The 27,786-nt window shown below is 45.8% G+C and overlaps 1 long non-coding RNA gene across 1 annotated transcript in view; it reads right to left on the minus strand.

Moving 5' to 3' along the window:
• The window catches only part of LOC140611004 (uncharacterized), a 35,066-nt gene extending 30,699 nt beyond the window's left edge, over window positions 1-4,367 (minus strand). Inside the window, exon 1 of the long non-coding RNA XR_012012399.1 lies at window positions 1,229-4,367. This is a non-coding gene — a long non-coding RNA (uncharacterized lncRNA). The remainder of the gene's footprint in view (window positions 1-1,228) is intronic.
• Between the last annotated feature and the right edge of the window lie 23,419 nt (window positions 4,368-27,786).

Below are 27,786 nucleotides of genomic sequence, written 5' to 3' on the forward strand. Positions count from 1 at the left end.
GTTGGATTCAAGGGTTGAATCACTATGTGTAAACCTGAAACTACATCATACTGTGTTTATAAAGAGGAATTCAAATAAATCTTTAAAATAATAATTGGTAGTATAGAGGAAACATGTGCGCACAAGAGATAAAGTCAGAAAGGCAACTGAAAATACAAACAAAAAGTCTTTAGAGCCACAAATTCCCTCCTTAGCTCAGCTCAGGAGAATCCTGCCATGCCTATTCTCACCCCAGCAGAAGCATGGATTTTGATTCTCTGGGGAGACCACTGACTTGGTGGAGTCAGGCTATCTTTGAACCCAAAACCTAAATAGAGTGCATAAAACTAAACTGCCCAATATGCTAGGAGTCCCAGTGCAGGCACATGCCAAGACACAAACTCTAACCATACACAGACATAAGCCTAACCCTCCACTTAAGTCTAATGTTAACATAACCCTTCAACAAGAACTTTCACTAATCAAAAACCAAACACAAACTCCAAGACCGAAACACATTCACTGAACCTTCCTGCCAAAACTCACCCTAACTCCTAAACTTATTCTAAACCCTTAACCCTGACCCTTACTTTAAATCTAACCCTAACCCTAACCTCTAATCCTAACCTTATCTTAATGTACTCAAATCCTATTCCTAACCTTAACCTGTACCCTAACCCTAACCCTCTAATACTAATCCTATCTCATATCCCAAAGTGTACCCTAACCCTACCCTAAAAGAAATCCCTAACCCACTGCCTAACCCTCTCTTACCCTTTTCCAAAACCGTGCCCTGACCCTGACCTGACCCTAACCATAATCCCTAATCAAACACTAACCCTAACCCTAGCCCTAACCCCTATCCTAAAACTAACCCTCGCCTTAACCCTAAACCTAGCCCTAACTTTAACTCTAAACCCTAAACCTAACCTCTAACCCTAACTCACACCGTAACCCCTAACCCCAACTGCAAACCTAGCTTAAACCTAACTCTAACCATAACCCAAACCCCAACTCCTAACCTCCTGCCCTAATCCCTAAAGTCTAAACCATAACCCTAACTCTAACTCCTGTCCCGAATCCAAACCCCGATCCTAACTCCTAACAACTGAACCTTACCCTTATCCCTCACCCTAACCTCTAATCCGTAACCATAAGCATAATCACTAACCCCTAACATCTAACCTAAGACTAACCACCAACTGCCTCCCCTCCCCTGACCTTCCATTCATTCTACCCATTCACTTACCCTATGGTTCTGAGGAGTCCCTTCTGACATGGACGTGGCCCCCAACGGCACCTCCAGAGTCCTCCAGGGGGTCCTGAGGAAGCCGGGTTCCTGTGAGTGGGGACGTGGCCCCACGTGTTCCTGAGTCATAGTCAGCGGGTCCTGAGGACCCGGGTCTCCTGTCAACCTGGATTATGCCTCACATCCTCTGGAAGCCTCACAGCAGTTTCTAAGGATGCCAGAGGCTCCTGTCAGCCTGGACATGGACCCACGTCCCCCAGAAAACTCACCGCAGGTCCTGAGGAGGCTGTGGGTTCCTGTCAGCCTAGACGCAGCCCCATGTGTCCCGAAGCCAAAGTGCAGGTCCTGAGGAGGACGTGGCCCCACATTTTCCTCTGTCTCACCATAAGACTTGAGGAGGCTGGGAGCTCCTGTCAGCACGGACGTAGCCCCAAATCATCCCAATCCTTCACAGTGCGTCCTGAGGAGGCTGGGAGCTCCTGTCAGCACGGACGTAGCCCCAAATCATCCCAATCCTTCACAGTGCGTCCTGAGGAGGCTGGAGACTCCTGTCAGTGTGGATTCAGCATCCACATCTTCCTTAGGCCTCACCACAGGCTCTGACAAGGCCGGGGTCTTCTGTCTGCATGGACGCATCCCCATATTTCCCGAAGACTACACCGGGTGTCCTGAGGATATCAGCGTCCGTTGTGTGGACGTGGCCCCACGTCCTCCCAAAGCGACACCGCAGGTTCTGAGGTGGCAGGGGCTCCTGCAACTGTGGATGCTGCCCCCAGCTTCCAGAAGCCTCAACTTATGTCCCGAGGAGCCAGTTAGCTCCTGCCAGAGTGGACGCAGCGCCACATCTTTCAGAAGCCTCCAGGCATGTCCTCAGGTGGCCCAGGGGCTCCTGTCAGGGTGGATGCAGGCCCACATCTTACTGAAGCCTCCCCGCAGGTCCTGAGGCAGCCCAGGGGCTCCTGTCAGGGTGGGTGCGGGCCCACAATTTCCTGAAGCCTCCCCGCAGGGCCTGAAGTGGCCCAGGGTCTCCTGTCAGGGTGGATGTTGGCCCACATCTTCCTGAAGCCTCACCGTGTGTCCTGAAGAGACCGAGGCTCCTGTCATCGTGAATGCTGCCCAATATCCCCCTGAAGACTCCGTGTAGTTTCTGAAGAGGCTGTGGCTCATCCACGTGGACGTGTCCTCATGTCTTCCTCAGGCCTCCCCAGCACAGGCTGGCTCCTGTTAGTGCAGGCAAAGGAGGCCTACTTTGCATGCGTGCCCCCTGGGCGGTGCCTGGGTTCAGGCACCCACTGCGGGATGCTCAGTTGCTACAGGAGGCTGTGCAGGAGGCAGCGTGCCCGTCCCCGGGCCCACCTCTGCCTCCTTCTGGGCTCTAGCTGTGGCCTGTTAATTTCGGAAACGTCTGCCTGAAAAGGAGCCCAACACCCGGCTTCCCCAAAAATACTTAAGGAGAAAGAATTGGAGCCCAAAGGACGCGAAATGAAATGTGGACCAGACTTTTACCACGTCCTATAAAGCTCACTCAACCCTCTTCCACTGTGGGCGGGACCGTGGGCTGCTGCAGCCGCCCTGGAAACAGTGTGGAGGCTCCTCAGGAAGTTGCAAATAGAGTCGCCCTGTGACCAGCAGGTGTACAGCCTGGAGCTCACTCCGAAGATACAGATGCAGTGAGACGTGGGACAACTGCACCCCAATGTCCACAGCAGTGGGGTCCACATTGCCACACTGTGGGAGGAGCCTCGGTGCCCTGTGGCAGATGAGGGATAAAGAGGGTGGGAGATAGATGATGGTCGTAGAGAGAGGAATGGTACTCAGCTATCAAAGAGAAGGAAATCTTGCCATTTGCAATGCCATGCATAGAACTAGAGGGATCATCCTAAGTGAAATAGGTCATTCGGAAAAGAGAATGACCCTGTGGTGTCATTCATAGGTGGAATTAAAGAAGCAAAGCAGAACATCTGTGAAGGGAAGGAAAAACAAATAAGATGAACACAGATGCAGTAAATACAGACTCTTAATTATAGGAAACAAACTGAGTGTTGCTGCAGGAGAGGGGACGGGGGAGGGGATAACAGGGGACCAGCATGAAGGAGGGCATGTGATGTCACGACCACTGCGGTTATCTCCAACTGGTGAACCCTGAATTCTTCCTCTGAAAGTATAATACACTATACGTTAATTAATTTGGTTTAAATTAAATTAATTTAAGAAAATCAGTTGTATCAGAGCACATTTCCTTCTGGACTCTCTGTTCTGCTCCTTCAGCTTATGCTGGGACCAACCCTCGTGGGTCTGGTTTGTTTAAGTAGGCATCAGGCCTCGTCCATGGACCAGCCCAGGGCTAGAACTCACGACCCCGTGATCAGGACCGGAGGTGAGGTCAGGAGCCAGATACTTAACTGACAGAGCCAGGTGGGATCCCGAGGACAACACTGCTTTATCCTGTGTCTCTGTGACATCGTTTGAAATAGGAAAGTGCTGCGTCCCACTCTGTCCTGCTTCTCCAATACTGATTTGCTGTCCGGGGTCATTTGTGGGGGTGGATGGATGTCACAGGTTTTTTTTTTTTTTCCTATTTATAGGATCTGCCACCATGATTTGACAGGAATGACATTGAAATTGAGGGTGGCTTCAGGAACTGCAGACATTTTCACAAGATGAGGCTCCCACCCCACGAGCCCAGGACGGCCTCCCAGAGCCTGGTATGGCTCAGTGCACAAGTCTTGTGCTCCTTTGGTTCAGTCTCATTATTTATTCTCTGTGATGCTCCTGAGAAGGGAGTCATGTCCGTCACTTCCTTCCTGAGTGCTCATTGTCAGGACACAGCAAGCCCAACAATAGAATAAAAACTGAGCCCAGGCCAAGGACAGGAAGGCCCTATTAGAACAGATCTCAATGCCCTTGAAGGCCCCATATCAAAATGTAAACAGAACTTTAGGAATTGATCCACCCTTCGGGAGTTCCCCAAGACCAGCTCTTAAAACTAAGCTAAAACCCACCTGGGGGTCCAAGTCACTGCTCTGCTGTGTCGGGTATACTTGGACACAAGCTCGAGCTTGTAAATAAACCCTGGTGTGTTTGCATCAGTGTCGGCTTCTCGGTGGTTTCTCGGATTCGCAATCTTGGGCTCAACAGTCTGAGATTAAAAAAAAAAAAAGAAGCTGGGACGCAAGTTGAGTGAATGCAGGGTTCTGAGAGAAGAGGCGGAGACCCGGGGGCCTGGGGGCTCTTCTGTGGAGGCCCCAGCAGACTGGGGGATGGGATGCTCAGCCCCAGAGCCAGAGGACCCAGCGTCCCCACCCGCATCCTGCCCATCAGGGCCGGGTCTCAGGGAGCAGCACAGCGCTGCCCGCTGGAGCCCAGAGACGCTGATGCCCACCACGCCTATGCCCCGAGGTGCAACTCCCAGGGAGATGTGCACCTGACATTCAACGCCACAGCCCATCCGCACACCCCACACAGACCATTCACTGCCAGCAAGTTGTTGGACCACAGAGGCTGCAGAGAATCAGCTCTGCCTGGAAAGTAGGGTCTAGATTCCTTTGTAGTTTGTGCTCTATTTTCAATCATTTTCTTTGATTCTTTTTTATTAATTGCCTTATTTTAATTTTTATGTATGTACCTGAGATATTTCTAATTTTTACTTTCATGGTACTTCATTGTGGTTTTTTTTTAAATTTTTTTTTCTATTTATTTATGATAGTCACAAACAGAGAGAAAGAGAGAGAGAGAGAAAGAGGCAGAGACACAGGCAGAGGGAGAAGCAGGCTCCAAGCACTGGGAGCCCGACGTGGGATTCGATCCAGAGTCTACAGGATCATGCCCTGGGCCAAAGGCAGGCGCTAAACTGCTGCGCCACCCACAGACCACCTTAATTGTTTCTATTTTGGGATTTAGAATCTTTTAACAAGCAGGCCAAAATAATCTATTTGTTTTTTTGTGGGGGGGGAGGGCAGTTGTTATTGTTTTTCTTGTTTTTTCCTTTTCTTCCTTCTTTCTTTTCTGGAAGAAATAATGAGATGGAGAAATTCACCTCCATAAAATAACATGAGGTTCTACTCACAGCCAGGAAGTTTATCAATACACATATATGATGTCTAACTACAGTTTAAAACAATGACTATAAAGATAGCAGCTGGGCTGGAAAAAGAGCACAGAAGAAAACTAGAGAATCCCTTCCTGTAGAAATAAAACAACAAAAATCTAGTCAGGCCAATGTTAAAAATGCTATAACTGAGATGCAGTTCCAAGTGGAAGCCTTAAAAACAAGAAAGGTTATGGACCACAGACACAGAAGTAGGGAAGTCAGTCACTTATTAAAACAGTAACATTCATACCATAGGAGACTCAGAAGATGAAGAGAGAGAAAAGGTGGGCCTTGCTCAGACATTAGAAACGACAAATACCCACCATTTGCTTCAACGTGGATGGAACTGGAAGGTATTATGCTGAGTGAAGTAAGTCAATCGGAGAAGGACAAACAGTGTATGTTCTCATTCATTTGGGGAATATAGATAATAGTGAAAGGGAATATAAGGGAACAGAGAAGAAATGTGTGGGAAATATCAGAAAGGGAGACAGAACATAAAGACTCCTAACTTAGGAAAATGAACTAAGGGTGATGGAAGGGGAGGAGGGAGGGCGTTGGGGGTGAATGTGTGATGGGCACTGAGAGGGGCACTTGACGGGATGAGCACCGGGGGGTTTTCTGTAGGTTGGCAAATTGAACACCAATTAAAAAATAAAATTATTATAAAAAACAAGAAAAGAAAGAAAGAAAGAAAGAAAGAAAGAAAGAAAGAAAGAAAGAAAGAAAGAAAGAAAGGAAGGAAGGAAGGAGTGGCACCTGGGTGGCTCAGTTAGTTAAGCTTCTGCATTAGACTCAGATCATGATCCAGGTCCAAAGGCAGGCTCCCTGTTCAGCAGGGAACATGCTTTTCCCTCTCCCTCTGCCCCTCTCACTCATGCCTTTTCTCTCCTCTCTCTCTCAAATAAATAAAAAACATCTTTGAAGAAGAAACAAACAAACCCACAAGGAAGAGAAATCTCCCATGTAGAAGAATTTTAAACAATTTGTGCAGACATTGCACCGTCAAGTTCATGAGCATAGCTTCCCACTCTGAAGTGTGGAATACACATAGTAACTTCCTTCTACAAAATATAATATGAAAAAGTTAAAATAGTATTGATAATATAATAATAATAATAAAAATAATAATTAATAATAATAATAAAGAATCAGTTTACTACGGAGAAAGCTGACAAACACTACCTCAGCAAGGTGATCAGATCGATACCAAGAGTGATGAATCATGTTGATACTATCTATTCTTTATATGATATAATGAAAATGGCAGTATATCTCTGTATATAATCCACAAAACAGTTCAATTATGAGATAAATGACAGACATGTCCCAACTGAGGGAAAGTTTACAAAATACTCTACTTCTCAAAGTGTTCCAGTGCAACAACAACAAGGAAAGGCTGAAAGACTGTCACAATCTAGAGGAGCCTAAGAAAACAGGAGGACAAATGGAATGTGATATGAGAGATGGTAACTTAGCAAAAACTAAGGAAATCTGAATAAACTATGGTCTTTGGTTAATGCGACTATTTTAAATTTGATTCCTTAGCTAATATTTGTACCGTAGTAATATATCAATAATTGGAGAAATTGAGAGCAAGTGCATGTGAATGCACTGTAATATCTTCTCAATTTCCCTATAAATCTTTGTTTTTTTCCTAATAAATAAGATTTATTTTGAAAATCGACTTAAATGAATCAGGCTCCAAGTGTGAAGACATTTTAAGAATCATTGAATTAACTTTTGCCTTATTCTTAAAGAGTTCCTTTGATGGAAACAAAGTAAGAATTTCATATCAGAAGGAAAGAAAGACACTATGAACACGTATAATGCCTCCTCAACCTGAAAAGCAGGAACAGATAATAAATAGCAAAAATCAGATAAAAATACTTCTAGTATAATAGACACCATATTGCAAGTGCATTTAAAATTATCAATGCATAACATTTATTTCCTTGACATTTGTCTTCAAAAGAGTTCACAGTGTTTCAGTGTCAGTTGAAGCAGGGGAAGAATCTCAGGGAAGAATCCTTCACATAATAATCGGACCATTGGTAATAATGACCCTCAGTTCTTTCCAAATCCATAAAGATGCATTTCCTGAGGAGTGACTGAGCTGTGAAGAAAGAGATGAGAAACCCTCATCCCTCTGAATTACTTGTGTCAGAATATTTTAACCATAGTACTATGGATAGTAAATTATCCTTATTAACAGGAAATATGTCTCAGTTGGAATCCCAGCAATTAGATGGCCAGAGTAAAAACACTTTGACTTGCTCCTCATCTTTTAAAGATAAAGGAGAGCTTTTCTATATACAAACTCAGTTGTCTAGATAGCCCTAGGGAATAAGAGTCTGCAGCATGGAATCCCGCTGCACAGCTGGGACGCCCACGAGCCAGGTCTTCCTGATCCCAAATCCCTGGGTCTGTCCCCCAACACACGCTGCCAAGCTGAGGTCATTTGCAATTGCTCTCTTAGGAGCTCCGGGGAAGGGGGAAAGAGCTAGATAGGATGGGACGGAATGCAAAGAGGCCGAGAAAATGAAGGCCTTTCTACTTTAAGTTCAGTGTTCGAACAAGTCCAGCCATCCCAGGCCGCTGTGAAGAAGAGGTAAAATTTACATTATTTCAGTTACAGGAAAAAAACAAAAGTTTACAGCTTAATGTCTTTGAAAGCCCCACAACAGAATGAAACCGAGCCCATGCCAAGGGCTGGAAGTGCCTATTAGAATGAGAGCAGAGCTTAATACCCTTGAAGGCCCCATATCAAAATGTAAACAGAACTTGAGGAATTGCTCCAGCCCTTCTGGAGGACCCCGAGACAAGCCCTTAAAACTAAGCTAAAACCCACCTCGGGGTCCAAGTCCCTGCTCCGCTGTGTTGGGTGTACTTGGACGCAAGCTCGAGTTTGGAAATCAACCCTTGTTTGTTTGCATTGGTGTCAGCTCCTTAGTGGTTTCTCGGATTCACAATCTTGGGCACAACACCCCCATGTCCCCTCCCACCTTGACTGAACCCCTATCCCCTCCCACCCAGGGTGAAACTCAGTCACCTCCCTGCCTACAACAGCTGGACACAGGCCGTCACACAGGTCCCACGGGCACAGTGGGCACTCCCACCTTCCCTGGCCTCCAAGAGGAAGGAAGGAGGTTACGGCCGGACACACTCCCATGGTGGCCCCAGGGCTCCCTGCCCAGCACGGCACCTCGTGACAGGTCGGGTCTCTGTTCCTGATGCCTGCTCCTCTTCCCCGGTTTTCCCACAGGAAATGAAGGAGGATGCCCTGGTCTCCTCCGGGGACATCACGCAGGTAGACCTGGACGTCATCAGGAAGTTCAGGAGCCACATCATATTTTAGGACTGCTAGGCGGATGGGTGAGACTGCTTGGCCAGGGGGCTTCCGGGCCTCGGAGGCTTCTGGGTAAGGTAAATGGGGCCTCTGAGGCCAGGGGGAGCAATAGCAGCCAACAACACAAGGCTCCATGGTAGGGTAATGGGGATGACCACACCCCCGGGGCCTCAGGGATGAGGAGGCCACAAGGATGGGGCCTCCAGGGGTTCCCATGGGAGCTGAACACCAAAGGGGAGAGGGATGGCCCCCTGAGAAGCAGGGGATGGGGTGGGAGACATGGGGGGTAGGAACCGGACCTGGGGGCCGAGCGGCATGTCCGCGGCTGGAGCAGGACACACATCGATCCCATGAGGGTCGGACGGTTCGGAGTGACACCCACTCTCAGTGTTTTATATATTTCTAAATTCTGTGCATTTAATTTGAGACAATTTGCAATTTGAAAACATACATATTATGATGACCCCCAGATAATGCCCCTGGTACAGCCAGGGCCCTGCACTCACCACATGGGGCCACAGGGGCAGGTGTTACAACAAACCCCAGAATGGGGTCGCCTTTATTTGTAGACGTCTCTGTGTGCATCTTAGAGAAAGGGGATGCCCTTTGTCTGCCGGCCCCCCACGCCATCCCCCCATTCCCCAGACCCACACCATCCCCCTACATCATCATCCCCCATGGCATCGCCCCTACCCCATTGCCCTCAAACACACACAGCCTCACACAATCCCCAACCACAGAATACCCCAATACCATCCCCCCTACACCATCCCCCACATTCCACCATCAAACCCATGCCCCCACACCATCCACCACACCATCGGCCCCGAGCAAGGACCCAGTCTAGCTGCCCCCTGTGGGACATGATCAGCCTCCCCGGGGTTCTCTGGATACCCTGCTCCCATCAGAAGCCCGGGTGTTCCATAGAGTACCCAGGGTTTGCAGGGAGGAGGGATGGCAGGGAGCCCCCGACAGTGTGTGAGCAGGTGAGTGAATCAGAGGAACCACTGTGCAATGCCTCCGCCCACTGTCACTCCTAGAGGGCAGGACACCCTGCACAGGACACCAGGCCCTAAACCAGAGGTACCTGGGCTGATTGGGCCCAGGCTCTGTGGGGGCTGGGTTGACTTGAGCCCCCACCAGTCTCAACACAAAGACTAATGGAATCAGGCCCCCATGGCCCTGGCCAGCCCTGGATTCTGGCCCCAGATGGAGCAAGCCCTCTCACAGCTGGATGTGGCCTGCAGGGCCCTAGGCGTGCCCCACAGTTCCAGGTCGCTGATCTAGGGAAGCCCTGGGGATCCTGGGACACCCCAGTGTGGGGAGAGGAGGGGTAAGCTGGTGGGCCCCACCCACACCCACACCAGGAGGCAGGCTCCCCCAGGTGCTGGGGCCCAAAGAGGGTCTGACACCGGGATCCAGCTGCCCTTCGGGGACCCAGCACAGGAGCCCATGAGCTGCAGGTCCAGGTCAGCTCTGCTGTCCTCAGTACCATCACTCAGGCTGAAACCTCAGGACACACACCCCCACCCGGGTCCACACATGCTCCCAGGTGGGGGATTCCAGCACCTGCCCCCCCACCCCGTGTGATTCTTGCCCTCACCTTAAAGGACAGAAAGGTCTCCTTCCCCAGGGGAAGACATGCACCCACGGCTCTGAGCCCATTTGCTGTAGAAAGTCAATAAAGTGTTGTGGTGCAAAAATGCACAGCCAGCCCGTTTCTGTGTCTCCCAGAACTCTGTGCACGGGGCGAGTAGAGACCCCCAGAGAGAGGAGGAGGCACCACCTAGGCCCCAACCAGCCCCTGCAGGGGCGCCACCAGGCACACACAGCTGAAATCCCCAATTACCTTCCAGGAGCGGCCAGACCCACTGCCAGACATGGGAATGTGGCCGAGCTGGAACTTCAAGCTCAGCTGACCCTCCAGCTGAAAGTCACTGCACGAGCGAGCCCTGGCACTGCCAGGAGAGCCCAGCTAACGGCCCAGAGACAGGACCAGAAATGATTTTGTGCCAACCATTTCGGGGTTTTTTGGTGACCCAGCCAGAGGATCCAATTGCTGCACGGGATAGCTGCATGTGATAGAGACACACACACCTCAAAAGCAATGAAAGTCGGAATCCCCCCAATGTTGTCAGAGAGCAGCCAGATGGTTACATACACAACGCTGTGGTCCCCAATAGGATACATGGAAAACGCTATAAACCATGACTGTAGAAGTGCTGGAGCTGTGCCTGCTGTGTTCCAACAAGGAGGGCAGAGGGGCAGGAAGCATCCTCCTGAGGGGGGGGCCACTCCTAGGAAAGGAAACCTGGTACCTGTGAAGGCTACAGAGGGTGAAATCTGTCCTCCTCTCTTTCTGCTTCTGATTTTCTTCCTAAATGCATTTTCCTCAATTATATTAACAAGAATTTACTTTATGTTTTTAAATTTCTTTTTATTGCAGTCCAAATTGTATGAATTCTTTCTTCAGCAAGGGTGTCATTCAGGAGAGATAAAGATTTTCCCAGACAGGCAACATATAAAGGAGTTCATGACCACTTAACCAGTCCAGTAAGGAATTTTAAGAGGGACTCTTCTAGTGGGGGAAAAAAAGAGACCAAAAGCAACAAAGACTAGAAAGGACCAGAGAACATCACCAGAAAAACCAACTCTTCCGGTAACACAGAGGCATAAAGTTCATATCTTTGAATAGTCACTCTGAATGATGATAGACTAAATGCTCCAATAAAAAGATATAGGGTGGGATCCCTGGGTGGCACAGCAGTTTGGCGCCTGCCTTTGGCCCAGGGCACGATCCTGGAGACCCTGGATCGAGTCCCACGTTGGGCTCCCGGTGCATGGAGCCTGCTTCTCTTTCTGCCTGTGTCTCTACCTCTCTGTCTCTCTCTGTGTGACTATCATGAATAAATAAATAAATAAATCTTAAAAAAAGATATAGGGTATGGAGTAGTTAAAAAACAGGATCCGGGATGCCTGGGTGGCTCAGGGGTTGACCCTCTGGCTTTGACTCAGGATGTGATCCTGGAGTCTGGGATCGAGTCCCATATTGGGCTCCTGGTGGGGAGCGTGCTTCTCTCTCTGCATAATTTTCTGCCTCCCTCTCTCTCTCTGTCTCTCTGATAAATAAAATTATTATTAATAAACATCCATCTGTACGCTGCCAACAAGATGCTCACCTTAGACCTATAGACACCAACAGATTGAAATTCAGGGGATGGAAAATCATCTATCATGCTAATGGATATCAAAAGAAAGGTGGAGGACCCATACTTATATCAGACAAACGAGATTGAAACCAAACCCTAGGGGACATGTGTTGGCTCAGTGTTTGAGCATCTGCCTTTGGCTCAGGGGGTGATCCTGGGAACCCAGGATCCAGTCCCACATCGGCCTCCCTTAGGGGAGCCTGCCTCTCACTCTGCTTTGTTTCTTCCTCTGCTCCTCTGTGTATCTCTCATGAATAAATAAATAAAATATTTAAATTTGAAAAAAGAAAGAACAAATACTGTAAGAAGAGACGAAGATGGGCATTATTTCATAATTAAAAAGACTCTCTATCAAGATCAAACAACTAAATATATATGCTGCCAACATGGCAATACCTAAATATAGAAACCAATTAACAACAAACATACAGGAACTCACTGATAATAATACAATGACAGGGGATTTTAACACCCACTTATGTCAATGGACCAATTGTCTAGGCAGAAAATCAACAGGGGAACAATAGCCTTGACAAACTGGACCACAGGGACTCAACAGATATAGTCTGAACATTTCATCCTAAAGCAGAATACACACTCCTTTCAGTGCACATGGGACATTCTCCAGAACACATCATATCATGGCCCACAAATCAGCCCTCAACAGGTACAACAGGTACAAGAAGGTTGATATCACACCATGTACATTTTCCAAACACGACGCTATGAAACTTGAAGTCGACAGTAAGAAAAAAAATTGGACAGACCAAAAATACATGGAGATTATGAACATCCTACTAGAGAATGAATGGAGCAACCAGGAAATTAACGAGGAAATTTAAAACAAATGAAAATGAAAACATGTTTCTCCAAACCTCTGGGATGTAGCAAAGGCAGTCCTAAGAGGGAAATACATAGCAATACAGGCCTACCTCAAGAAACAGGAAGTCTCCAATACACAACCTAACACCACACCTAAAGGAGCTGGAAAAGGCAAACAAAGCCTAAAGCCTACAGAAGAAGGGAAAAAATAAAGATGAGAGCAGAAATAAACAATACAGAAACCACAAAACTGTAGAATGGAATAACGAAACTAAGAGCTGGTTCTTCAAAATAATTAATAAAATGGATCAAGCCCTAGCCAGCCTTATCAATGAGAAAAGAGAAATGACCTAAATAAATAAAATCACAAATGAGAGAAGAGAGATCACAATCAACACCAGAAAAATTAGACAATTATAAGGGAATACTAAGAAATTATAAGCTAACAAACTGAGAGACCTGGAAGAAATGGACAAACCCCCAGAAATATGCAAACGAGCAAAACTGAAATAGGAAGAAATAGAAAATGTGAATAGACCCATAACTAGCAAAGGAATTGAATCAGCAAGGCACCTGGGTGCCTGAGTGGTTGAGCATCTGCCTTGGTTCAGGTCATGATCCTGGGGACCTGGGAGATCAAGTCGCACATCAGGATCCCCGCATGGAGCCTCATTTTCCCTCTGCCTATCCCTCTGCCTGTCTGTGTCTCTCATGAATCCATAAATAAAATCTTTAAAAAAGAAAAAGATAAGAAGATGAGAAAGGACCCAAATAAAATCACAAATGAGAAAAGAGAAATAACAACCAACACTACAGAAATACAAACGATTATAAGAGAACATTATGAAAAATTATATGCCAAAAAAAAAGAAAAATTATATGCCAGCAACCTAGAACCTGGAAGAAATAGATCAATTCCTGGAAATATATAACTTAGCAAAAATGATAAAGGAAGAAATAAGAAACTTGAGCAGACAGAATACCAGCAAAGAAATTGAATCAGCAATCAAGAATCTCCCAACAGGGGGATCCCTCGGTGGTGCAGCAGTTTGGCGCCTGCCTTTGGCCCAGGGCGTGATCCTGGAGACCCGGGATCGAATCCCACGTCGGGCTGCCGGTACATGGAGCCTGCTTCTCCCTCTGCCTGTGTCTCTGCCTCCCTCTCTCTCTCTCTCTCTCTCTCTCTCTCTCTCTGTGTGTGTGACTATAATAAAAAAAAAAGAATCTCCCAACAGGAGACGCTTAGATCAATAGAACAGAATGGAAAGCCAAAAAAAGATACAAACATGTAACTCTATGATCCATTAATCGACAACAAGGCAGAAGGAATATCCAAAGGAACAGACAGTCTCTTCAACAAACCCTAACCCTGACCCCAGGATAAGAACAAATGGTGTTGGGAAAACCAGGCAGCCACATGCAGAAGAATCAAACTGGACCACTTTCTTACACCATATATATAAAAAATAAATTCAAAATGGATGAAAGACCTAAATGTGAGACCTGAAACCATACAAAGAAGAAAAGATAGGCAGCAACGTCTTTGACATTGGCCATTGGATGTTTTTTCTAGATATGCCTCTGAGGTGAGGGAAACAAAAGCAAAAATACTATTGGGACTTCATCAAATTGAAAAGCTTCCGCACAGTGAAGGAAACAACCAAAGCTAAAAGGCAACATACAGGAGGAGGGACAAGATGGCGGAATTATAGGGTCCCCAAATCACCTGTCCCCACGAAATTACCTAGATAACCTTCAAATCATCCTGAAAATCTACGAATTCAGCCTGAGATTTAAACAGAGACCAGTTCAAATGCTACAGTGGAAAAGTTCGTGATTCTATCAAGGTAGGAAGACGGGAAAAAGAATTAAAGAAACAAAAGGCATCCAAGGGTGAGGGGCCCTGTGAGGAGCCTGGCTACGGCCGGGGCGAGTGCTCACAGGACAGAAGAGCTCTGTCCTGTGAGAAGGAGAAGCTTCACCAATCTTCCAGGGCAGAATGGCCCCTTCAAGGAGTCAGAGCAGGACCCCAGGAGGGCAGGGATGCCCTAAGGCACCCTGGGACACTAATAGAAACATGCACTCCCAGGAGAGTGCAGCGAGCTCCCTAAGGGCTGCAGGGCACATGCATTGACCGGGGAGCAGCTCTGAGGGGCTCAGGTGGCAGCTCTGCACGGAGGCGTTTGCACGGCCCAGGAGCAGCTTGGCAGCGGCGCCTCCTGCAGAGGAAGAGGCTCCATTCAGAGGGGGATGCGGAGCTCTGGGAGCAACTTGGAGGGGCTCGGGCAGTGGCTCTGCAGTGAGGTGGCTGTACGGCTGGGAGCGAGAATCCAACAGCATAGGCCCTGGAGCACAGGGCACCGGGACACAGCCCAGGATTCGGCCTCCCCTGGTACAGGCAGAGGCCCAGAGGGCCTAGGACAGCAAGGACACTCCTGTCCAGAGCTGAGCAGATCAGCGGCCCAGCCCCAGAGCCTCCAGGACCTGCAGATGGACTGCTCCCGTGTTACTGCAGGGGCTGAATACAGTTTTCCAGAGCTGGTCGCTGACACTGGGGTTGTTCCTCCTGGGGCCTCATGGGGTAAACTAACCGCACTGAGCCCTGCACCAGGCAGGGGACAGAGAAGCTCCCCCAAGGGCTAACACCTGAAAATCAGCACAACAGGCCTCTCCCCCAGAAGACCGGCTAGATGGACAAGTTCCAGGGGAAGTCAAGGAACTTAAAGTATACAGAATCAGAAGATACCCCCCATGTTTTTTTTTATTTCTGATTGCTTCACCCTCCACTTTTCCCCCTTTCTTTCTTTTTCTTTCTCTTTTTATTCTCTTTTTTCCTTCTTTCTTCCTTTATTCTTTTTCGTTTTTCTCTTTTCTTTCCTTCCTTCTCTCCTCTCTTTTTCTCCTTTACCCAATACAATTTGTTTTGGCCACTCTGCACTCAGCAAAATGACTAGAAGGAAAACCTCACCTCAAAAGAAAGAATCAGAAACAGTCCTCTCTCCCACAGAGTTACAAAATCTGGATTACAATTCAATGTCAGAAAGCCAATTCAGAAGCACTATTATACAGCTACTGGTGGCTCTAGAAAAAAAGCATAAAGGACTCAAGAGACTTCATGACTGCAGAATTTAGATCCAATCAGGCCGAAATTTAAAAGTCAATTGAATGAGATGCAATCCAAACTGGAAGTCCTAACGACGAGGGATAACGATGTGGAAGAATGAGTGAGTGACATAGAAGACAAGTTGATAGCAAAGAGAGAAACTGAGGAAAAAAGAGACAGACAATTAAAAGACAAGGAAGACAGATTAAGGGAAATAAACGACAGCCAGAGGAAGAAAAACCTACGTGTAATTGGGGTTCCCGAGGGTACCAAAATGGACAGAGGGCCAGAATATGTATTTGAACAAATCCTAGCTGAAAACATTCCTAATCTGGGAAGGGAAACAGGCATTCAGATCCAGGAAATAGAGAGATTCCCCCCCCTAAAATCAATAAAAACCGTCCAACACCTCGACATTTAATAGTGAAGCTTGCAAATTCCAAAGATAAAGAGAAAATCCTTAAAGCAGCAAGAGAGGAAAATCCTGACCTTTATGGGGAGGAGCATTAGGGTAACAGCAGACCTCTCCATGGTGACCTGGCATCCCAGAAAGGGCTGGCAGGATATATTCAGGGTCCTCAATGAGAAGAACATGCAACCAAGAATACTTTATCCAGCAAGGCTCTCATTCAAAATGGAAGGAGAGATAAAGAGCTTCCAAGACAGGCAGGAACTGAAATTATATGTGACCTCCAAACCAGCTCTGCAAGAAATTTTACGGGCTACTCTTAAAATTCCCCTTTAAGAAGAAGTTCAGTGGAACAATCCACAAAACAAGAGCTGAAAATATATCATGATGACACTAAACTCATATCTGTCGATAGGAACTCTGAACGTGAACAGGCTTAATGACCCCATCAAAAGGCGCAGGGTTTCAGACTGGATAAAAAAGCAGGACCCATCTATTTGCTGTCTACAAGAGACTCATATTAGACAGAAGGACACCTACAACCTGAAAATGAAATGTTGGAGAAAAATTTACCATTCAAACAGTCCTCAAAAGAGAGCAGGGGTAGCCATTCTTATACCAGATAATCTAAAATTTACCCCGAAGACTGTAGTGAGAGATGAAGAGGGACACTAAATCATACTTAAACGATCTATCCAATAAGAGGACTTAACAATCCTCAATATATATGCCCCGAATGTGGGAGCTGCCAAATATTTAAACCAATTAATAACCAAAGCGAAGAAATACTTAGATAATAATACACTTACACTTGGTTACTTCAATCTAGCTCTTTCTACCCTCGATAGGTCTTCTAAGCAAAACATCTCCAAAGAAACGATACCTTTAAATCATACACTGGACCATATGGATTTCACAGAAATCTACAGAACTTTACATCCAAACTCAACTGAATACACATTCTTCTCAAGAGCACAATGAACTTTCTCCAGAATCGACCACATACTGGGTCACAAATCGGGTCTGAACCAATACCAAATGATTGGGATTGTCCCCTGCATATTCTCAGACCATAATGCCTTGAAATTAGAACTAAGGTATCCCTGGGTGGCGCAGCAGTTTGCCGCCTGTCTTTGGCCCAGGGCGCGATCCTGGACACCTGGGATCGAATCCCACGTCGGGCTCCCAGTGCATGGAGTCAGCTTCTCCCTCTGCCTATGTCTCTGCCTCTCTCTCTCTCTGTCTCTCTCTCTGTCTCTCTCTCTCTCTCTCTCTCTCTCTCAGTGTGGCTATCATAAATAAATTAAAAAAAAGAAAAAAAAAAAGAAAAAAACACACCTTCCCTACAATTCAGCAATTGCACTGTTGGGGATTTACCCAAAGATTCAGATGCAATGAAATGCCGGGTCACCTGCACCCCGATGTTTATAGCAGGAATGTCCACAATGGCCAAACTGTGGAAGGAGCCTGGTGTCCATTAAACATGAATGGATAAAGAAGATGTGGTTTATATATACAATGGAATATTACTCAGCCATTAGAAATGACAGATACCCACCATTTGCTTCAACGTGGATAGAACTGGAGGGTATTATGCTGAGTGCAGTAAGTCAATCGGAGAAGGACAAACAGTGTGTGTTCTCATTCATTTGGGGAATATAAATAATAGTGAAAGGGAATATAAGGGAATGGAGAAGAAATGTGTGGGAAATATCAGAAAGGGAGACAGAACATAAAGACTCCTAACTCTGGGAAACGAACTAGGGGTGCTGGAAGGCGAGGAGGGTGGGAAGAGAGGGTGAATGGGTGACGGGCACTGAGTGGGACACTTGACGGGATGAGCACTGGGTATTATTCTGTATGTTGTTCAATTGAACACCAATAAAAAATAAATTTATTAAAAAAAGTTCCAACAAATAAATATTTATGCTGCCAACATGGGAGTACCTAAATATACAAACCAATTAACAACAAACATACAGGAAGTCACTGATAATAATACAATGACAGGGGATTTTAACACCCACTTACGTAAATGGACCAATCATCTATGCATTAAATCAACAGGGGAACAATAGGCTTGACACACTGGACCACAGGGACTCAACAGATATAGTCTGAACATTTCAACCTAAAGCAGAATACACATTCCTTTCAAGTGCACATGGGACATTCTCCAGAACAGATCATATCATGGGCCACAAATCAGCCCTCAACAGGTACAAGTACAAGAAGGTGATACCACACACTGTACATTTTTGGACCACGACGCTATGAAACTCGAAGTTGACAGTTAGAAGAAATTTGGACAGACCAAAAATACATGAAGATTATGAACATCCTACTAGAGAATGAATGGAGCAACCAGGAAATTAAAAAGGAAATTTAAAACAAATTAAAATGAAAACATGTTTCTCCAAACTTCTAGGATGTAGAAAAAGCAGTCCTAAGGGGGAAGTAGAATAGCAATACAGGTCTACCTCAAGAAACAGGACGTCTCCAATACACTACCTAACGCTACACCTAAAGAGGCTGGAAAAGGAATAGCAAAAAAAAACCTAAAGACTACAGAAGAAGGGGAAAAAAAGTTGAGAGCAGAAATAAACAATACAGAACAACAAAGCAGTAGAATGGAATAATGAAACAGAGATGTTTCTTCGAAATAATAAAGAAAATGGATCAAGCCCTAGCTAGCCTTATCAACGAGAAAAGAGAAAAGACTTAATAAATAAAATCACAAATGAGAGAAGAGAGATCACAATCAACACCAGAAAAATTAGACAATTATAAGGGAATACTATGAATGATTATACGCTAACAACTGGGGGACCTGGAAGAAATGGAAAAATCCCTAGAAATGTGCAAATGAGCAAAACTGAAATGGGAAGAAATAGAAAATGTGAACAGACCCATAATTTGCAAAGGAATTGAATCAGCAAGGTACCTTGGTGTATCAGGGGTTGAGCATCTGCTTTGGCTCAGATCATGATCCCGGGGTCCTGGGAAATCATGTCCAACATCAGGGCCAGCTGGAGCCTCATTTTCCCTCTGCCTTTACCTCTGCCTTTCTGTGTCTCACATGAATACATAAATAAAATATTTAAAAAAGAAAAAAGATAAAAAATGAGAAAGGACCCAAATAAAATCACAAATGGGAAAAGAGAAATAACAACCAACACTAGAGAAATACAAACGATTATAAGAGAACATTATGAAAAATTATATGCCAGCAACCTAGAACCTGGAAGAAATAGATCAATTCCTGGAAATATATAACATAGCAAAAATGAAAAAGGAAGAAATAAAAAACTTGAACAGGCAGATAGCCAGCAAAGAAATTGAATCATCAATCAAGAATCTCCCAACAGGAGAAGCTTAGATCAATAGAACAGAATGGAAAGCCGAAACAAGATACAAACCTGTAACTCTATGATGCATTAATCAACAACAAGGCAGGAAGGAATATCCAATGGCACAAAGACAGTCTCTTCAACAAACCCTAACCCTGACCCCAGGATAAGAACAAATGGTTGTCAGAAAACCAGGCAGCCCCATGCAGAAGAATCAAACTGGACCACTTTCTTACACCATATATATAAAAAATAAATTCAAAATGGATGAAAGACCTAAATGTGAGACCTGAAACCATATACAAAGAAGAAAAGATAGGCAGCAACGTCTTTGATATTGGCCATTGGGGTCTTCTTTCTAGATATGCCTCTGAGGTGAGGGAAACAAAAGCAAAAATACTATTGGGACTTCATCAAATTTAAAAGCTTCTGCAAAGTGAAGGAAACAATCAAAGCTAAAAGGCAACATACAAAATGAAAGGAGATATTTGTAAACAACACACCCAATAAACAGTTAGTATGCAAAATACATAAAGCAAATATAAATCTCAGCATCCTAAACACAAATTATCCAACTACAGATGGGCAGAAGAGATGAATAGACTTTGTCTCTGACAAGACATCCAGATGGCCACCAGACACATGGAGAGACACTCAGCATCACCCATCATCAGGGAAATGCAAACCACAATGAGATGTCACCTGACAGCCGTCAGAATGGCTAAAATTAACAACACAAGAAACAACAGGTGTTGGTGAGGCTATGCAGAAGAGGGAGCCCTGTTACACTCCTGGTGTGCATGCGAACAGGTGCAGCCACTGTGGAAACAGTTTGGAGGTTCCTCGACAAGTTAAAAATCGGGGATCCCTGGGTGGCGCAGTTGTTTGGCACCTGCCTTTGGCCCATGGCGCAATCCTGGACACCTGGGTTCGAATCGCACGTCGGACTCCTGGTGCATGGAGCCAGCTTCTCCCTCTGCCTGCGTCTCTGCCTCTCTCTCTGTGACTATCATAAATAAAAATAAAATAAAAAGAAGTTAAAAATAGAGCTACCCTACGATTCCAAAATTGCACAGCTAGGTATTTATCACGAGGATACGAAAGTAGTTTAGTACATAGGAAGAGGGAAACGCAGCCCAGTGTTTGTAGCAGCGTTATCAACAAAAGCCAATCTGTGGATACAGCCCAGATGTCCATCGACAGAAGAATGGGCAGAGACGATGTGCTAAATATACACACTGTGACATCACTGGGTCATCAGAAGGGATGAAATGAAGCCATTTAAAATGACATGGGAGAAGTGGAAAGGACTTATGCTAAATGAACTCAGTCAGAGAAAGACAGATACCAAATACCATACAATGGCATTCACATGTGAATTTTAAAAAGCCAAACAAACTGGGCAGAGGGGGGATGAGAGAAGCAAACCAAGATACACACTCTTAACCACAGAGAATAAACTAATCAACACCAAAGGAAGGTGGGGGAATGGGGAATCAGGGGATGGGGATACTGGAGGGCACCTGTGACCAGTACCAGGAGTTGTATCCAAGGATTGAATCACTATGTGGTAAACCTGAAACTATATCATACTGTGTTTACAAACAGGAATTCAAGTAAAACTTTAAAATGAAAATTGGTAGGATTGATGAAACATGTGCGCACAAGAGATAAAATCAGAAAGGCAACTGAAAATCCAAATAGAGTATTTAGAGGCACAAATCCCCTCCTTAGCTCAGCTCGGGAGAAGCCTGCCATGTCTATTCTGACCCGAGCAGAAGCCTGGATTTTTATTCTCTGGGGAGGTCACTGACTTGGTGGAGTCAGGCTATCTTTGAACCCAAAACCTAAATAGAGTGCATAAAACTAAACTGCCCAAGATACTAGGAGTCCCAGTGCAGGCACATGCCAAGATCCAAACTCTAACCATACACAGACATAACCAGAACCCTACATTTAATCCTAATGTTAACCTAACCCTTAAACAAGAACTATCACTAATTGAAAACCAAACACAAACCCCAAGACCAAAACACATTCACTGAATGTTCCTGCCAACCCTCACCCTAACTCCTAAACCTATCCTAAACCCTTAAGCCTGACCCCTACCTTAAATCTAACCCTAAGCCTACCCTCTAACCCTAACCTTACCTTAATGTACTCAAATCCTATTCCTAACCTTAACCAGTACGCTAACCCTAACACTCTAATACTAATCCTATCTCATACCCCAAACTGTACCCTAACCTGTACCCTAAAACTAACCCCTAATCCACTCCCTAACCGTATCTCTTACTCTTTTCCAAATCCGTACCCTGACCCTGACCTGACCCTAAACCTAACCCCTAACCAAACACTAACCCTAACCCTAGCCCTAATCCCTATCCTAACCCTAACCCTCGCCCTAACCCTAAACCTAGCCCTTCTTTAACTCTAACCCTTAACCCTTAACCCTAACCCTAACTCACACCCTAACCCCTAACCTTAAATGCAAACCTAAGACCAACCCTAACTCTAACCATAACCCTAACCCCTACTCCAAACCTCCTGTCCTAATCCCTAGAGCCTAAACCCTAACCCTAACTCTAAATCCTGTCCCTAACCCTAACCCCCATCCTAACTCTTAACTACTGACCCTTACACTTATGCCTCACCTAACCTCTAATCCGTAACCATAAGCATAATCATAACTCCTAACATCTAACCTAAGCCTAACCACCAACTGCCTCCCCTCCCCTGACCCTGCCATTTATTCTACCCATTCACTTACCCTATGGTTGTGAGTAGTCCCTTCTGATGTGGACGTGGCCCCCAATGGCGCCTCCAGAGTCCTCCACGGGGTCCTGAGTAATCCAGGCTCATGTGAGTGCGGACGTGGCCCCACATGTTCCTGAGTCATAGTCAGCAGGTCCTGAGGACGCCGAGTCTCCTATCACTGTGGACTATGCCTCACATCCACTGGAACCCTCACAGCAGGTCCTCAGGAGGCCGAGGGCTCCGGTCAGCCTGGGCATGGCCCCAGGTCCCCCAAAAAACTCACCGCAAATCCTGAGGAGGCTGTAGGCTCCTGTCAGCATAGACGCATCCCCATACATCCCGAAGCCAAAGTGCAGGTGCTGAGGAGGATGGGGGTCCTGTCACCATGAATGCAGCACCCAGCTTCCAGAAGCCTCAACCTATATCCTGAGGGGGCCGGGAGCTCCTGCCAGAGTGGAAGCCGTGGCACATCTTCCTGAAGTGTCTCCGTGGGTCCTGAGGCGGCTCAGGGGCTCCTGTCAGCGTAGATGCGGGCCCACAATTTCCTGAAGCCTCCCAGCAGGACCTGAGGTGGCCCAGGGCTCCTGGCAGTGTGGATGCGGGCCCATATCTTCCTGAACTTCAGCGCTGGTCCTGAGGAGACCAGGGCTCCTGTCAGTGTGAACGCGGCCCAATTTCCCCCTGAGACTACCCGCGGGTCCCGAGGAAGCTGGGATTCATCAGTGTGGACATGTCCCCATGTCCTCCTCAGGCCTCCCCAGCACAGGCTGACTCCTGTTAGTGAAGGCAGAGGAGGACTACTGCGCATGCGCACCCCTGGGTGGGGCCTGGGCTCGGGTGCCCCTTGTGGGACACTCAGGCGCTGCAGGAGGCCCTGCAGGAGGAGTCGGGTGCTCCAGAGGCCGCATCTGCCTCATCCAGGCTCCAGCTGTGGCCTGTTAGCTTCAGAAACATCTCACTGAAACGGAGCCCAACACCCGGCTTCCCCAGAAATACTTAAGGACAAGGAATTGGAGCCCACAGGACACGAAATGAAATGTGGACCAGACTTTTACCACATCCTGCAAAACTCACTCAACCCTCTTCCACTGTGGGTGGGACTGCGGGCTAGTGCAGCTGCCCTGGACAGCGTGGAGGCTCCTCAGGAAGTTACAAATAGAGCCACCCTGCGACCAGCAGGTGTATGGCCTGGAGCTCACTCCGAAGATACAGATGCAGTGAGACGTCGGACAACTGCACCCCAATGTCCACAGCAGCCGGGTCCACGGTAGCCACACTGTGGGAGGAGCCTTGGTGTCCTCAGGCAGATGATGGATAAAGAGGACGGGAGATAGATGATGGTCATAGAGAGAGGAATGGTACTCAGCTACAAAGAGAAGGAAATCTTGCCATTTGCAATGACGTGGATAGAACTAGAGGGATCATGTTAAGTGCAATAAATCAGTCGGGAAAGAGAATGACCATGTGGTGTCATTCATAGGTGGAATTAAAGAAGCAAAGCAGATAACAACTGTAAAGGGAAGGAAAAACAAATATGATAAAAACAGATGCAGGAAATACAGACTCTTAATGATAGGAAACAAACTGAGGGCCGCTGGAGGTTGGGGATAACAGGGGACGTGTTGTCACGTGCACTGCTGTTATCTCCAACTGGTGAATCCCTGAATTCTTCCTCTGAAAGTATAACACACTATACATCAATTAATTGGGTTTAAATTAAATTAAGTTAAAAAATCATTTGTATCAGAGCACATTTCCTTCTAGACTCTCAGTTTTGCTCATTCAGCTTATACCGGGACCACCCACCGTGGGTCTGGTTTGTCTAAATAGGCTCCATGCCTCGTCCATGGCCCAGCCCAGGGGTAGAACTCATGACCCCTGAGATCAGGACCAGAGGTGAGGTCAGGAGTCGGAGGCTTAACCAAAGGAGCCAGCTGGGGGCCCGAGAACCACACTGCTTTATCCTGTGTCTCTGTGACATCATTTGAAATAGGAAAGTGCTGCGTTCCACTCTCTCAGGCTTCTCCAATACTGATTTCCTGTCCGCGGTCATTTGTGGGGGCGGATGGATGTTATGGGTTTTTTTTTTTTTCATATTTATAGGATCTGCCACCATGATTTTGATAGGAATGACACTGAATCTGAGGGTGGATTCAGGAACTGCGGACATTTTCACAAGATGAGGCTCCCACCCCACGAGCCCAGGACGGCCTCCCAGAGCCTGGTATGGCTCAGTGCACAAGTCTTGTGCTCCTTTGGTTCAGTCTCATTATTAATTGAGAATGGAGAAGGGAGTCACATCCTTCATTTCCTTCCTGAGTGCTCATTGTCGGGACACAGCAAGGCTACTCTGCTCTGTAGGGTCAGTTTGTGTCCTGTGACTTTACTGAACTCACTCCTTAGTTCTAACAGGTTTTGTTGGAGGCTCTCGGGTTTCCTGCTTCTAGTACCCCATCTTCAGCATATAGGGAGAGTGTGACGTCCCCCTTCCAGGTGTGGAACCTTTGCTGTTTACAGTTTAATGTCCTAGAAAGCCCACAATAGAATCAAACCTGAGCCAGTACAAGGACAGGAAGGCCCTATTAGAATGAGTAAAGAGCTCAATGCCCTTGAAGGCCCCATATCAAAATGTAAACAGAACTTGAGGAATTGCTCCAGCCCTTCTAGAGGTCCCTTAGACTAGCCCTTAAAACTAAGCAAAAACCCACCTTGGGGTCCAAGTCCCTGCTCTGCTGTGTCGGGTATACTTGGACACGAGCTCGATCTTGTAAATTAACCCTCATGTGTTTGCATTTGTGTCGGCTTCTCGGTGGTTTCTCATATTCGCAATCTTGGGCACAACAGTCTGAGATAAAAAAACAAAACCAAAAGAAACTTGGACGAGGGCAGAGTGAAAGCAGGGTTCTGAGAGAAGCGGCAGAGACCCGGGGGCTTCTCGGCTCATCTGTGGTGGGCCTGCAGACTGGGGGGCAGGATGCTCAGCCCCAGAGCAAGAGGACCCAGCGTCCCCACCCGCATCTATCCCATCAGCGCTGAGTCTCAGGGATCAGCACAGTGCGACCCACTGGAGGCCAGAGCCGTTAAAGCCCACCCCACCTCTGACCCCACAGGTGCATCTCTCAGGCAGATGTGCACCTGACAATCAGCGCCATGGCCCATTCCCAGACCCCACACAGACCACTCGCTGCCACCAAGTTGTTGGACCACAGAGGCTGCAGAGCTTCAGCTCTCCCTGGAAAGTAGGGTCTAGCTTCCTTTGTACTTTGTGCTTTATTTTCATGTATTTTCTTTGATTCTATTTTATAAATTGCCTGATTTTAATTTTTATGTAAGTACCTTTTATATTTCTTATGTTTAGTTTCATGGTATTTTAATTGTGTTTCTTATTTTGGGATTTGGAATCTTTTAACAAGCAGGCCAAAATAATCTGGTGTTCTTTTAGGAGGGCAGTTTTTATTGTTTTTCTTGGTTTTCCTTTTTCTTCCTTCTTTCTTTTTTGGAAAAAAAATAATGAGATGGAGAAATTCACCTTCATAAAATAACATGAGGTAGTACTAAAAGCCAGGAAGTTCATCCATTCACATATATGATGTCTAAATACAGTTTAAAACAATGATTATAAAGATAGCAGCTGGGCTGGAAAAGGAGCACAGAAGAAAACTAGAGAATCTCTTACTGTAGAAATAAAAGAACTAGGGATCCCTGGGTGGCGCAGCAGTTTGGCGCCTGCCTTTGGCCCAGGGCGCGATCCTGGAGACCCGGGATCGAATCCCACATCAGGCTCCCGGTGCATGGAGCCTGCTTCTCCCTCTGCCTGTGTCTCTGCGCCTCTCTCTCTCTCTGTGACTATCATAAATAAATAAAAATTAAAAAAAAAAGAAATAAAAGAACTAAAATCTAGTCAAACCAACATTAAAAATGCCATAACTGAGATGCAGTCCCAAGTGGAAGCCTTAAAAACAAGGAAGGTTATGGACCACAGAGGCAGACTTGGGAACTCAGCCCCTTATTAAAGCAATAACATTCATATCATAGGAGACTCAGAAGATGAAGAGAGAGAAAAGGTGGGCCTTGATCAGCCATTATAAATGACAAATACCCACCATTTGCTTCAAGGTGGATGTAACTGGAAGGTATTATGCTGAGGAAGTAACTCAATCGGAGAAGGACAAACATTGTATGTTCTCATTCACTTGGGGAATATAAATAATAGTGAAAGGGAATATAAGGGAAGGGAGAAGGAATGTGTGGGAAATATCAGAAAGGGAGACAGAACATAAAGACTCCTAACTCTGGGAAACGAACTAGGGGTGATGGTAGGGGAGGAGGGCTGGGGTGAATGTGTGATGGGCACTGAGGGGGGCACTTGACGGGATGAGCACTGGGTGGTATTCTGTATGTGGGCAAATTGAACACACAAAAAATAAATTTATTATTAAGAAAAAAAAAAGGCGGAAGAAAAAGTGGCACCTGGGTGGCGCAGTCAGTTAAGCTTCTGACTTAGGCTCAGATCATGATACAGGTCTCAAGGAAGTTCAGCAGGGAACCTACTTCTCCCTCTCCCTCTGTCCCTCTCGCTCATGGTTTTTCTCTCCTCTCTCTCTCAATTAATTAAATAACGTCTTTGAAAAAGACACAAACAAACCCCGAATGAAGAGAAATCTCCCATGTAGAAGAATTTCAAACAATTTGTGCAGACATTCCACCCTCAAGTTCATGAGCATAGCTTCCCACTCTTTTGTGTGCAATACACATAGTAACTTCCTTCTACAAAATATATTATGAAAAACTTAAAAAATAATGATAATGTAATAGTAATAATAAAAATAATAATAAGAAGAAGAACAACAACAACAACAACAATAAAGAATCACTTTACTACGGAGAAAGCTGACAAACACTACATCAGCAAAATGATCAGATCGATACCAAGACTGATAAATTATGTTGATAGTATCTATCCTTTATATGATATAATAAAAATAGCAATATATCTCTGTATATAATCCACAAAAACAGTTCAATCATGAGATAAACAACAGACATGTCCCAACTGAGGGAAATTTTACAAATTACTCTACTTCTCAAAGCGTTCCAATTCAACAACAACAAGGAAAGGCTGAAAGACTGTCACAATCCAGATGAGCCTAAGGAAACAGGAGGACAAATGGAGTGTGATATGAGGAATGGTAACTCAGCAAAAACTATGGAAATCTGAATAAAGTATTGTCCCTGGTTAATGCAAATATTTTAATATTGATTCATTAGCTAATATTTGAACCGTACTAATATAAGATATCCATAATTGGAAATATTGAGTGCAAGTGCATGAGAATTCTCTTAGTATCTTCTCAATTTCCCTATAAATCTTTGTTTTTTTTCTAATAAATAAGATTTATTTTGAAAATTGACTTAAATAAATCAGGCTCCAAGTGTGAAGACATTTCAAGAATAGTTAACTTTTGCCTT

The sequence above is a fragment of the Canis lupus genome, chromosome 2, assembly GCF_048164855.1.
Source record: "Canis lupus baileyi chromosome 2, mCanLup2.hap1, whole genome shotgun sequence".
NCBI classification, from domain to species: domain Eukaryota; kingdom Metazoa; phylum Chordata; class Mammalia; order Carnivora; family Canidae; genus Canis; species Canis lupus.